The sequence below is a fragment of the Otolemur garnettii genome, unplaced genomic scaffold (genome assembly GCF_000181295.1).
Source record: "Otolemur garnettii isolate 467f Iridium unplaced genomic scaffold, OtoGar3 scaffold00007, whole genome shotgun sequence".
NCBI lineage: Eukaryota > Metazoa > Chordata > Mammalia > Primates > Galagidae > Otolemur > Otolemur garnettii.
The window spans coordinates 16,224,943-16,239,115 of record NW_003852402.1 but is presented as its reverse complement, the minus strand read 5'-3'; positions in this window follow the sequence as shown (position 1 = coordinate 16,239,115).

The window sequence follows — 14,173 nt, the reverse complement described above, 5'->3', positions numbered from 1 at the left end:
ACAGATCAGAAGCATCCTGGGCGCATGTGTTTCAATGGGAGGGAACAAAAAGAGGAGAGATGTGTGATGTATTTTTGAGGCTGCCTCTCCAAAACTTAAGTAATGAGATGTGGGGAGTGAGGTGAAGACGAACATAAAAGGTGGCTTAGTAGTTTTGAGATTGGGGATCGGTACTGGGGAATTAACATGCTATTAACATGGAGACAGTGGTGAAGTATTAGATTAACAGTTCCAGAATACTATCGACCAGGTGCTCTGCTGTGGAAGGTGAGCCCCAAAAGATGCTCTGGAAGGAGAGAGTGAAACAAAGAGCAAAGCATTTGGGAGGAGGACTGGGATTTGGTTTCTCTTCTGCCGTCCGTAAGATGTGAAATATGGGACAGACCGCTTACCCGTGCCAGTTTCCTCATCTGTAAAATGGGGCTAATCCCAGCCCCCATCTATTGTTCGCAGAATCTGAGACCAACTGTTTTGCTCACCTCATGCCTGAAATATTAATAACTACCCTGTCTATTAGTGAGAGAAAAAGAACCCAGAGAGCATATGTGTATATGCATTGAGAAATTTATTTAAAGGAATTTGTTTGCACAGTGTGGAGAGTGGCAAATCTAAAATTTGTAGGGCAGCCAGGTAGCCTGGAGTCCCAGACCACAGTTGATGTTGTGGTCTTCAATCTGAAATTTGCAGGGAGGCTCAGGCAGGATGTCTATGTTCCTATCTTGAGGTGAATTCCTTCTCTGGGAAATCTCATTTTTGCTCTTGAGATCTTCAGCTGATTAGATGAGGCCCACTTACATCATCAAAGGGTCATGTCCTTTAGTCGGGTCAACTGACTGCAGCCAGATATTGCAGCTACAAAATGCCTTCATAGCAACTTCTGTGTTGACCGAACAGCTGAGCACATAGTCCACCACACTGACACATAAGATTTCACCCTTGCCCCTTGGACATAGGAAAGCTAGACGTGAGGGTGGTTTCATCCATGACCGCTTGGGGTCGGCTGCACTTGTCACACAGCCCAGAACACATCTTCGCCTCACTCGGAGTCTCAGATCCTTCCTTAGTAAACTGGCTGTCAGGGCACAGTCCTTCCAAAGCTCCAGACAGAACTTTTCCCATTAAAATGCCCTCACAGAGCAAGCAGCACTCAGTGTCTCCCCACCTGAATGTGGTGCCAGTGGTATCTTTAGTAGCATGGAACCCATTAGGCATGGGTGGGCGAAGGTGGAGGGGCTGCAAAGAGGCGGCCTCCTTTGTTGCCAATCTTTCTACATTTCTCTGATGGTCACTGCCAGTTTCTTGCCTCACGAAACTCAAAGGCCCCTTTGACCCTAGGCCTGCAGCTGACCCTGTCTAAGCTGGGCCCCAGCTGGGTGGTTTATCTTTAGGCACCTGCTGTTTGGGACCACTGGAGCTGGCTTTTCTAAGCCAGACTGCAGGAAGCCAAGGGGCCAGAGAGGAGGATGGCTTTCTTGAAAGGTGTGCCCCAGTGAACCAGAGTCCCCTTGCCTCTCAGAGACTGCAGGTAAACAACACCTCCCCATTCTCCACCCTTGCTCCAGCAATCCGTGGTAGTAGGAAGCTCTTCTCAGATTTTCACAATTCTGAGGACATAAGCTCTTACGGTTTGTGTCCCCTTTGGCGACCCAAACAGAGGTTTTACTGCTTGTGGCCACGAGGGGGCGACCCCCTACTTTTGCAAGAAATCCACACTCCCCAAATGTGAATTTCAGTAGGCTTTCCTCAAGGCCAGATGCTGGTGGGGTGGTTGAGATTCACCTCCATTTAGTCCTCACATCAGCCTGGTGAGACGGACGTCATTACTTCTTTTCTAAGCACCTTGTCCACAGCCACATGGCTGATAAATGAGGGGTTGGGCCACTTACTTTGTACTGGGCCTCTCAGGAGTTTTGTGTCCACCCAGAAGGTAATGGAACTTAACAGCCACTGGAAGTGTGATACTTGTCATTCCTTTCTTAATTGGTTTGCTTACTCATTTATCCCACACATGAATACCTCTCCTGGCTCAGGAAAGAGCCAGCCAGCTGTGCTCACCCAGGAGAGCGTGACGCGGTGACGTGGATGTACACATGTGTGTAGTCAGGACCATGGAGGGCCAGCCAGGGAGGTGTGAGAAATTGCTGTACGTGGGCTCAGCACAAGCCTGCCCTTCCCCAGAGCTCCCAGAGTAGGAACACCAATGTCACGAATGTGTTACTCTTAAATTCCATCCCAGCTGTGCAGTCACTGTGAGCCCCACCCAGGCTGCTGGGGCGGAGGTGGGGTGGGCTGAGTGAGCTGGAGGGGTGGCCATCTTTCTAGACCTGCCTAGGTAGCATGGGAGGCAGGCAGATGTGCCCCAATCCTGGAAAAGTGGGGTACTAACATAAAGAGCTGTTACCTTCCTGCCTCTGGCTTTCCTCTGCCTGAGTCACGTTCCCTTTTCCTTCTCGTTTAAGGAAATCTGCTCCTTATTCCCTGGACAAGTGCTCTTGGGGCTGCGGAAGCCACACTGTCATTCTCACCCCTTCCCACAGTCTTGACTGTTATTTTATTTTTATTTTTTATGTTTTGGAGACAGAGTCTCACTCTGTTGCCCTGGGTAGAGTGCCATGGAATCATAGCTCACAACAGCCTTAAATAGGCGTGAGCCACTGCGCCCGGCAGTCTTGGGCATTATGATGGCATCATGCCTGCAGTGAGTTTCTTGTTCTCAGTGTGATTACAGAGTCCTCATTAAGCTGCTCGAGGCCTGAGATGTCTGAGGCTGCCCTCCTTCCACCTCCAGCATTCCTCCTGGGAATACATTGTCTGGGCGTCTGCATCAGATGCTTACCCAACAGAGCTGGGAGGGAAGGGGGCTCCAGGCTGGGTTGCACGCAGACCCTGTGTGCTTTCATGTCCATGCTGGACCCCACACCTAGACCCCCTCCTCTGCCTCTCCAAGGCCTGATTCCTCTCTGTGTAGTTCTGCTAAATCTCACTCTCCTTTGAACTCCAGAACCCTTAATTCCATTCCCTCTTGCGGCATTTATAATAACAGCAGTACCTAACCTCTGTCTGGCTAGCCTTGCTCACTAAGCACATCCCTGCATACGATCTTTTCCTATTCTTAGCAAAAGAATGTGGTGAGTAGCTTCCGTGCATACATTTCATATTTAGCAGGAACAGACTTTTAAGAAACATGTATCACTCTTAAATGTCACAGCATCACCAGGAGATATTAGTGTGCCCATTATACAGATGAAGAAACTGAGGTGCAGAGGAGCCAAACCCCTTGCTCAATTTCATCCAGCTGGAAGTGGAACCCAGGTGTGCCTGACTTATTTTCTTAACCTCTAAAGCAGCAGTTCTCAATCTGTGGGTCAAGACCCCTTTTTAACAGTGAAAATACATTGCGGCATTAGGAAGGTTGAGAACCACTGCTCTAAAGCGTGTGGCCTGTGGTGCTCCACTGGGTTCTGTTTACAGACATGGAAGCCAAGGCTGGGTGAGAAGTAACTTGCTCAAGATGGCAAGTGCATGCCAGGTCTCTTGAGTATGAACCACGGTCTCCTCTCCCTACACAGTTCTTTATCTGCTGTATAGTTGTTGATGTTCAGGGCTAATCTCTACTCAGTGCCAGCAAGGTGAGGGTAAGGACAGTGTCCAGAACTTCCAAGTGGATCCTCAAGTCGTCAAATTACCTGTGAAGGATAAAGACAGAGGAAGCAGGAATAGGCAGGAGACCCTCAGGCACGGTGCCATCAGATACTCGGAGAGGGTGGCAGGATGGACAGAGGCCCAGGGAAGAGACACACCACCCGCAGTGCAACCCTGAGAGGCCCCCCTGGCCCAGGAGAAGCCCCCAAGCTAAGGGTCCTTACCAGAGGCCTGCACTGCACAGAAGTGGCCTGGCTGTAGTCCTCTGCTGGTCTCTGCTGTGGCTGGGAGAACTCAGGGGCAGTGTGGGCTCAGGACAAAGGCTGCAGTGATTCCAAAGGTACTGCTGCTGGTGACTGTCAGTCAGCAGTGCCTTCTACCAATGCTTTCCTGAGGGCAGAGCTGAGCAGGAAAGCCACACCTGCAGGAAAGCCACACGGAGAAGTCGATGCTTTGGACCCAGAAGGAGCGGACTTAGCAGCTCTGTGACCACAGGTGAGTCAATTAACTTTTCAAGTTACTTTGCTTACCTTTGGCCAACAAATGGATTAAATGAGCTAATGTATATCAGATGCCTATCGTGGTACAGATGCTCAAAATTGCTAGTTACCTCCCTTCTGGGGGGCAGTCTGCGAGAGGGATTAGAGGGACAGATTCTGGAGATGGCTTAGGCTCCAATCCTGTCTCTGCTGAGTGTTAGCCACATTATTGTAGACCTAACCACTCTAGGACTCAGATTTATCCTATGAAAAATGGATATAATAATATTTCTTAACTTCATCGTTTTGGGGGTGAGAACTAAACGAGATCATCCTTGTAAAGAAGTATTTTCTAGCCAGGCCTCTCTCGGAAAGCTATGCACAGCAATGGCCTGCAGAGGGCAGCATCCCCGCAGTAATCTGACCAGACTCTGGGCTAAAGGAACTTAAGGCTTTCAAGTGTAGGGAACAGAAAAACCAAGGTGTACAAAGCGCAGCAGAGTGACCAAATGACAGACGGTGCCAGAAGAGATGAGGACGGCATGGGAGAACAGATAGCATGTATTGGTGAGCGGCTGCCATGAAAACAGAATGGAGAAAAATAACCAAAATTTAAAATAAAAATGTCATGCACAGCTGATGGTGAGTGTGGAAAACAAAAGCTTCTTACAGAGAAGGACACACCAGCTCTCTTTGGGCCTGTCTTGGGGGATCCTGGAGTCTGGTGACCTGGGTCCTCGTATGTTTGTACAACTTGTGTTAGAGATCAAGACACTTGAAAAATACTTGGAATGCGATTTAAAGATCAATGGTCCAGAGTTGAGTCAATTGGGAGTAGAGGAATTTTGGACTTATAGGACATCTGGTGTCTGCTGCCAGCTCGGTCCCTTAATAGCTGGGTGACTTTAAGCCATGCAGGTCATCTCTCTGCAAATTGCGGAGAACTTTTGCAATAGTCAGAGCACAGGTGCGGGCTGAGGATGACCAGTATTCCATGCCTCATCCTCCAAAAGCCCTTTTTGGTTTTACGCACATTATCCAGCAGGACATTCTTCTAGTTTCTATAGCATCTTGGATAAAGGGGACATTTTCCTGCTCCCTTAATGTGTCTGTCACTGTATTTGTTCCTTGTGACTAATTGTACTGTCTATGATGTGGCCTATTAAGTGGCTTTGGGATCATCATTAACCATCCTCCAACACTTAAATTCCTGCTGTTATTTGTCACAGAGTCTGCTTCACGTAAAAAAGGAAGGTTTTTGTACATATTTAATGTTGTTTACAACACAAATGTCTAATCCCTGCCTCATTCTGCAACTTGCCCTTTTCACTTAACTCTGTACCTTAGAGAATGTTCCATGTCACTCATAAAAATTGACCTTATTCTCCATAATGACTTCATGGCAATCCATTCTATGGATGTGCCAAAATTAGAGATGCCTAGTATTGATGGCCACTTAGACTATTTTTCAATCTCCCCTTTTATAAAGCAGTGCTACACATGTGTCCTATTGTCCATTTCTGCAAGCCTCTTACTGGGATGGATGCCTAAAAATGGGGTTGCCAGGTTACAGAGGTGAGCATCTAAAACTTCAATAGATATTACTGAATTTCTCCAAACTCTGCTTACATTCCTGTCTTTTTCTTTCTTTCTTTTTTTTTTTTTTTACAGTCAGAGTCTCACTTTGTTGCCCTCGGTAGAGTACTATGTCGTCCCAGCTCACAGCAATCTCCAGTTCTTGGGCTTAGGCGATTCTCTTGCCTCAGCCTCCAGAGTAGCTGGGACTTTAGGCACCTGACACAACACCCGGCCATTTTTTTTTTTGCTGCAATTTGGCCAGGGCTGGGCTTGAACCTGCCACCCTTGGTATATGGGGCTGGCACCCTACTCACTGAGCCACAAGTGCAGCCCATTTTCTGTCTTTCTCTAACATTCTTTCTTAAAAAAATTTATTTAATTTTATGTTTTTGAAACAAAGTCTCACTCTGTTGCCCCAGGCTAGAATGCTGTGGGGTCTGCCTAGCTCACAGTAACTTCAAATGCCTGGATTCAAGCAATCATCCTTCCTCAGCCTCCCAAGTAGTTGGGACGACATGCACCTGGCACAATGCCTGTTTAATTTTTCTATTTTTTTTCGTACAGACGGGGTCTCACTTTGCTCAGGCTGGTCTTGAACTCCTGAGTTCAAGCGATTCTCATGCTAGGATTACAGGTGTGAGCCCCTGTGCCTGGCCTCTTCTAACACATTCTTGATGATGGTCCTCAGAGAATAGTCAAGGTTCTATGTCAGGAACCAATAAATTTGAAAGGCATGTAGCCTAGTGGTTAAGAGCCAGACATTGTATTCAAATCCTAACTTTATCCATTACAACTTATGTAACCTGGGCCAAGTCACTTGACTTCTTCTGACTCAGTTTTCTCATGTGTAAAATAGAAACATGAATATATTTAAACCATAGGTGGTTGTATTAATTAAACGAGTTAATGTATGCAAAGCACCCAGAACAGGTAACTGGCACACCCCATTGTTCTGGTCATCATTATCCCAGCTTCTCTGATCTGTAACACCCTGGGGTATGTGGTGGTGATGTGAATGTATGAGAAGTTGCCTGATGGATGTGGCCCTAGAAACCCAAGAATGAGTTTTACTAGTAGATTTTGTTGAAAATAAATTAAGTAGTCCAAGTAATGAATACCTAAAAATATTTTTACATGGCAACAAATATGTGTCTTATGGAAAAGAAAACAAAATTGGCGTGAGTTTGAAAACATGGAACTTCAAAAATGAAATACTCATTGAGTGCTGCTATGAGTGAGATACTTCAAACCTTCCTCCTCTGCTCCCACCCCAACCTCCCAGGAGCTTGTGCTCACTTTGGATTATTCTAGTAAGAAATGGTTGAATAATCAGAATAATTCATGGTAGCTTGACTTCTGAAAAGTGGGGATCTTCATGGGTCTAGATTCCTGGCACAAATCACTTTCCTTAGTAATGAAACACAAATTATTCACATAGATAACCAGTGTCAATGTTGTAGCAAATCAATGAGCAGATGTTCTGCTTGAAGTGATTTCTAATTAGTGCTCTATAAATGTCTGGAGTTTAAAATAGTCAATCAGGTAATCAGAGTCACTCTGGATTTCCTATTTTACTGAGCCACTAGGAAAATCTGAAATTTTCCAAATGTTCAGACATCACTGGAACTTGTACCTCATTCACAGCGTCCTTCACCCTTTGTTCTTTCACACCATCTTCCTGCCGTGTCTTTATTTTTTTCATGTTTGTCCCATTGCAATCAGTTAAAAATCTAGTTTTTTTCCCCCACCAGCCTTTCAAGGTGAAATGAAGACGTGGCTTCAGATCTTGGCTTGGTTACTTAAATATATGCGTGAACGTGCGCACATTAACCAGTCTCTTGGAGCCTCGTTTGTTTCGCCTGGAAAACGGCTCATTCCTGCATCAGGTAGGAATCCTGCTGCTGCAGATACTGAGCGCTCCTCTCAAACGGAATTTACTGCCGCACATGAGGAAAGATGTGGTCTCCCATTTTAGGCATATTTTGATTCAGGACTCAAAAATCATCCAAGGACTCAATTTCTTCCTCTCCCTTCAGATTCTTCAGTTTTGATCCCAGTCTCAGATTTCAAATGGTAGAAAGATGGTTGTAGTTGCTCCGTTTCCCCAAACCAGTCGGATTCTCAACATTCCCAGCAAAAGGCTCTCTGGGTGTCCCTGAAGCTGATTGGGTCTCGTGCCTATCCCTGAACCAATTGCTATGGCTAGGAGAATGGGGGAGGGTGTTGATTGGTTTAGGGTGGGTCACATGACTTATCTCCCACGTCCTGGGAGGCTCACTCCCTGGAGGTATTTCCACTGAGGATGGGAGGAAACTATCCCAAACCCCATATTGTCAGTGTCAGATGTTGTTCTAGAAAAGATAGAGACAAAGTTTAGAGAGAGAGAGAGAGAGAGAGGAAATAGATGTTGTAAGGCAAAGGCAAATGTTTGCTCTGATATCACCTCTCTGACAGATTTGTGTCCTGGACAATGAGGTGAAACCACTAACTGTAACCACCTAACATAAGCGACCCCTGATGGACAATTAGTGTCAGTTTTCTGCCAGTGTCTCCTCTCTCCACGTACTTTGGCTGTGTCTGCTTTCTCGTTACTCTCTTTTGTTTTGTGAGTTTGTCCACCTAACGATTGCTCCCCAGTTGATCTTTATATCTTCAGCCTTAACCTCTCTCTGTAGTTTTAGTCCCATGTCTCCAACTGACTTTTCATCATTTTCTCTTAGTGACATCACCGCCATCTGGAGATCAAAACATTAAAAACTGAACCCATTATCTTACTCCTTGAATCAGATCCCCATTCCTGACTTTCACACTTTCCTCTTGGGTCCCATACATCCCATCAGGGACTAAAAGTGCTTTGATTCAATATTCATTTCCACTCACTTGATGCCTGGATGATTAAAAATGACCTTTTCTGCTGTCATTAGTTTCACCGTTCTTCTGAATCCTGGATTACTCAGGGTGGGGATCTGGAATCCCATTGCCTGGCGGCAGCATATCTTGGTTATATATCTTAGAACCTGCATGAACTTGGTTGGGCAAATAACCTTCCTATGCCTCAGTTTCCTCGTCTGCAAAATCTGTTTTTTCCCAGTGTCAATTTTTGATTTAAACCACGTGTGCCTTTAATAAAGAACCCAACCTTTAGAGCAGGATGTGGGCAGTCAGGTCTATAAGTATGCCGGCTGGGCTGTACTCTCCTATCCCACTGGACGCTGGTTTAAGATTCACTTCTCTCTCTCTCCCCTCCCCTTCGGCAGCAGATAGTTTTGATTTAGAGAGTGTTGGCCAACTCCATAGAAGTGCTACTTTCACACCTGTGGAATATCATGTTGCCTGACATTCACTTCTGTAGCACTTCTAATCTTCCCCAGCTCTGGGATATGTAATTATATCCCCTTCTCAGCTCTGGCTGCTGTGGTCCCACTGTAGGACTGCTTGTCTGTTTCCTCCTTACCTTCCAGTGACCCTTCAATGGGTTTTCCCTGGGAGGTGGATTCTCACTGCTCAGGCAAATGCACTGGAGACAACCACAGGCCCATTTATAGGCGTCAGTGTGTTTGGTGAGTTACCCTGAGTTCACTGTGAGTGGTTAAGCAGCCCCACGTGGGGTGAGGCAACGGCTGGGAGCCGAGAGACAGAAACACACCTGCTGAGCATGTTCTGCACCTGCCCTGTCCAGTCTGTTGGCCATTAGCCACAGCCACACGTGGTGAGTTAAATGAAAATGAGTTAAAAATAATTAATATGAAAAATTTCACTCCTTAGTTGTATTAACCACATTTCTTTTTTTTTGAGACAAAGTCTCACTTTGTCACCCTTGGTGGAGTGCCATGGTGTCGTAGCTCACAGCAACTTCAGACTCTTGGGCTCAAGAGATCCTCTTGCCCCAGCCTCCCACATAGCTGGGACTATAGGCACCTGCCACAACACCTAGTTTTTTTTCTTTTTTTTGGAGATGAGGTCTCGCTTTGGCTCAGTTTGGTTTTGAACCTGTGAGCTAAGGCAATCCGCCCACCTCAGCTTCCTAGAGTGCTAGGATTACAGGAGTGAGCCACCCCACCCGGCCTATTAACCACATTTTAAGTGCTCAATAGCTACTGTGGCTAGTGGGTTCTATTTTGGACAGCACAATTCCATCACCCCAGATAATTCTATTTGTGGCACTGCTCTGAAGGAGGGAAACAGGAGCAGGCATTCTGGGACCTCAGCCAAGGCTGCCAGGAGGGCAGTAGAGCTCTGTCTTCTTGGCCAACACGAGGTGGCTTGGGGAGCTGGCGTAGTTTCAAAAGTGGGCACTAGGCACAGCAGTGTGTGGCATTTGAGGCGTATACAGATCAGGCAAAGCATCCTTAATGCTGTGCAAGGCCAAACACAACCGAGAGACTCAAGGCAGATGGGAGCCCCCAGTAGTGGGCACTTGACATAGATCATGTCATTCATCCTTAAAGGAAGATAATATTACCTTGACTTTATAGATAAGAGGGTGAGCCTTAGGAGAGTGAGTACCTCCCATAAGCTATTCTTAGTAGCTTTGTACTGCCTCAAATTTGGGTGTGAGGGGATTGAATTCTGGGGGAGCAGCAGGCTGAACTCTTGGTAGGCAGCTGGCTTGGATCAGGCAGATGGCTCAGATTGGAGTTCAGGTCAACACTCCAACCCTCAGAGGACTGAAGTGTAAGAGGGGAGCAGGCAGGGCAAGGTCAGGACAAGACAGTCCTACCTTTGGGGGTGATGCAGGTACCCCAGGTGCCTGCAGATGCTATAGGTGATGCATTCTGTATTCCAAGAATGAGACTGCGCATCCTCTGAGGGCAGAACTATGTGGTGATGGTTATGACCGTGGACTCCAGGGTCACATAGCCCTTCTATAAATCCAATCTTGCTATTTATAACTTGCACCAGCCTCAGTAACCTTTCTAAGCTTCAGTTTCCTCATTTGTAAAACGAAGATGATACAATGGCAGTTATTCTCATCATCTGTGTAGCCTTAGCTGTGAATACCGTACTTAGCATCAGTAAGACTCAGTATGAATGGAATGAAATGGAATCCAGTTGTGAGGACTAGGGAATGTAGGGGCTGAAACAAAGGGCTGAGCAGTTGATAAGAGAGAGACTTACAGTAAGTTACAAGGTAATTTTGGGCCCACCAAAATCAGTATCTTAGTTTTGTTTCCGCAAACCACATAGATGTGTCTATATAAAATAAAAATGGCCGCTTAATACCACCATTTTGTGATCATTTGCTTTATCAATATTAGGAACTAATATTAATAGTTATTAATTAATTAGGAATGAATTACTTGGCTCAAGCTAGAAATTGCCAAATTATTGTTGCCCTTTTGGTGGGAATGACATATCTGTACACTCAGAGCAGTTTGAAACCATTTAGTTTAGTTGTTGTGAAAATATTTAGCTTCTAAATATTCAAGCAAACTTTTAAATTAGCACAAAGAAGTTCTTTAGGGATGGCCAGACTCATATTATGTCTGGGGACACTAGTGGGCTTTTGGTAGGATACAATTTTATCCTGTGTATATATCTCTTAAATTCAAGGTCAGAGATATTGTGATCACGGTCATCACCACTACAATGTTGCTAACAAATGTTACTGGATGTCTATTATGGGTGTGAATTCTCACCACCCAGTACTACCTGTCTATTACATAAGCATAATTCTAACCCAGTTCCCAAGCTAACCATAAGCTACTTCCAGAAAACTCATATCAGAAAATTTAGCTATTAAACCACACTAATGACCTGTTTGAACATCTGACTTGTCAAGGAGTCAGGTTTCTTGCAAATTCCTCAATTAAGGTCTCCAGGCAGAGAGATACGGACAGAATATACAGTAGAACCTCTGTAAGTTGACCACCCAAGTGACTGTAACAAACTGGTCAACATATTGAGGTGATTAACACAAGGAACTAGGCCTACTGTACTGATAAGTACATGTGATATATGTCTGGTCTATGAAAATAAGGTCAACTCAAGGAGGTGGACAACTATGGAGGTTCTGTTGTATAAATCCTGCCTTCTGCTGTCAGGAGTATGTGTGTGTATGCACATGTGTGTGCATGTGCTTTAGTGATGGAGAGATACACCTATCACAGGACTCAGGCTAAGTATCTACTTGACTACTGTGTCAATAACCTTGAATGAGGAAGCTCAGGCATTCAAAAATCATATTCACTAGTAGGGTGACCCAAAGAAGCAGTGCTCCGGTACTGACCCCTGATCCCTAGACTGAGAATTTGAGTCTTATCCTGAGATGGGGTATCAACTGTTGACCACTGGTCTCTTGTGTTAGTCACTGGGTCGTGGCTCACCTTCTTGGTGTACCTTATTTTGCCTGTAGGAGACCAACCTTTGGGTCTCTGAATCTCTGTGTTCCTTTTTTCCTTCTCCTCGATTCATTCACCATGAGCTCCAGTTCATAAAGCACTCTTTGGCTTTGACCCCTTGATAGAGCCTTCTAGTGCCCTCTCTTGTGTGTTTCTGCTGTCCTTCCTGGTCACAAGGGCAACATTGCTTTCCAGCTGCTTTGCACTGAGGTGAGCCACAGACTAGTTCTAACCAATGAAATTTGAATGGCATGTCACTTGATGCATGTCACTTCCAGGCCAAAACATTCCAGAGCCAGTGTCCCCTGTCTGTATTCTCTTCTCCCTCAACATGTCAAAAGTATTTGGTAAATGACAACTGTTTTCATTATGATGAAATGGAGAAATGTGAGGAGATTCCTTGCTGATGAGATGCCTTGAGAAAAGAAGTGGCAGCAAGAACAAGTCATTTGTTGCCTCTGTAGAGAATAGAGAGGGATCAAGTTAAATAGAGTAGGGCAGTGAACAAAGTAGGGAGAATGGGGTTGAGAGGGTCATGAACCTGGGGTGGATTACTATGTCTTCCTGCATTAGCTGTGCAAACTTGGACAAGTTATTTAGCCTCCCCCAGGATCAGGTTCCTCATTGTGATGTGAGAGGAAAATATGATACTCCTACAGGAGTATTGTGAATTCTGATATGCCAAAATTGCTTTGTAAACCAACAATGCTAAAAAACCTGAATAGCCCCTCTTCATTGTATTTTATAACATTATAGAAGGATTTTTGTCCTGAATTAGCTCCTTCCTTCCTTCCTTCTTTCCATCATCTTTTCATCCACCCATGTTCATTGAGTACACACTACATATGAAGCACTATAGGCAATGGTGAGTCAGAGAGAGAGAATGAACACATATGTGTTTATGTATGTGTTAGGCTGATCTGTTAGATTAAATTGTTCCAGTTTTCTTGACCAACAGTTTTCTGGGACATAGAACTTTCAAGCTAAAACCAGGAGAGTCCTAGAGACATAGGGACAAATTTGTTATTCATGTGTATGTACGAGTGTGTGCAGAGAGTGGCGCTTTAAGGAATTCTGGTATTGAGATATAGGGTGATTAGCAATGGGGAGAAGAAACTAAAGGGCATGCATTAGGAGAATAGTGTGGTAGTTTAGTTATGAGATGGAGAAGGGGAGGTAGGAAGGGGTAAAAATAGAGAAGAGCTTGGTAGCCATTATGTTTTAAAGTCAAACCTAGCAGATCTCCAAATGCATTAGATGCATCCTGGACTATTGTTTGTGTGTGTTCATTGCATCAGTGCAAGTCATTTACTAGTCACCAAAAGATGTTAAAGCAATACAGGGTCTTCGTAGTTCCTAAAGATTATCTAAATAATTTGAAAACCAAATTCTAATTTTCTGTCTCCCTTTATTACCTCCATGCAGATCTAATTGTAAAGAATCATGGTACTTATGAGATATTTGGTTAGGTATTTCGGGTTCCTTTCCAACCAGTATTACTTTGACATAATTCCTTTAAGCCTATTCAAGCAGTTGTTTACCCATAAACTAGTTCATAGGTGTCTTAAACAAGAGTAACAACACAGATGTTCAGAAGGATTGAGCCTTAAGGTCCTTCAACCATTCAATGATAATGTAATTACAAATAGCTGATCAAACATTTTATAACTATCCTAAGAAGCATTCTGTGTTTAAACTAGAGCAAGGAGTTGCCTATTCTTCATGGGGGCAAATAATACTTATTTTGCAAACAAGCTTAGGGAAGATTTAAAGATGGGAAAAGAGTTATATTTAAATTTGGTTTTTATTTTCTTCTCTCTTGTAAGTCAGAGTTCAGCTGGCTGATCCGTGAGCTATTGAAGTCTTGGCTGAGAGAGGAAATTTGATCTCTGACTAAGTGGCTAAGGCTGCTACTGTAAATTCAGCGAGAGTACATTAGTGCTGTGAGCTTCCTGGAGCGCTTTGGATGGGTGACCTCTGAAATAAAAGCATAACCAGGAAAAGATAAGGCTTCATGCATGATCTGCGAGACTGTTTCTGGTGATCTTCAAGATATCTTAAGTCAAGAGTGCTTAGGGCCAGAAAGCCAGGAATTGGGTTAGGAGGGAAAGACCACCCAAAGTTTCAATGGTA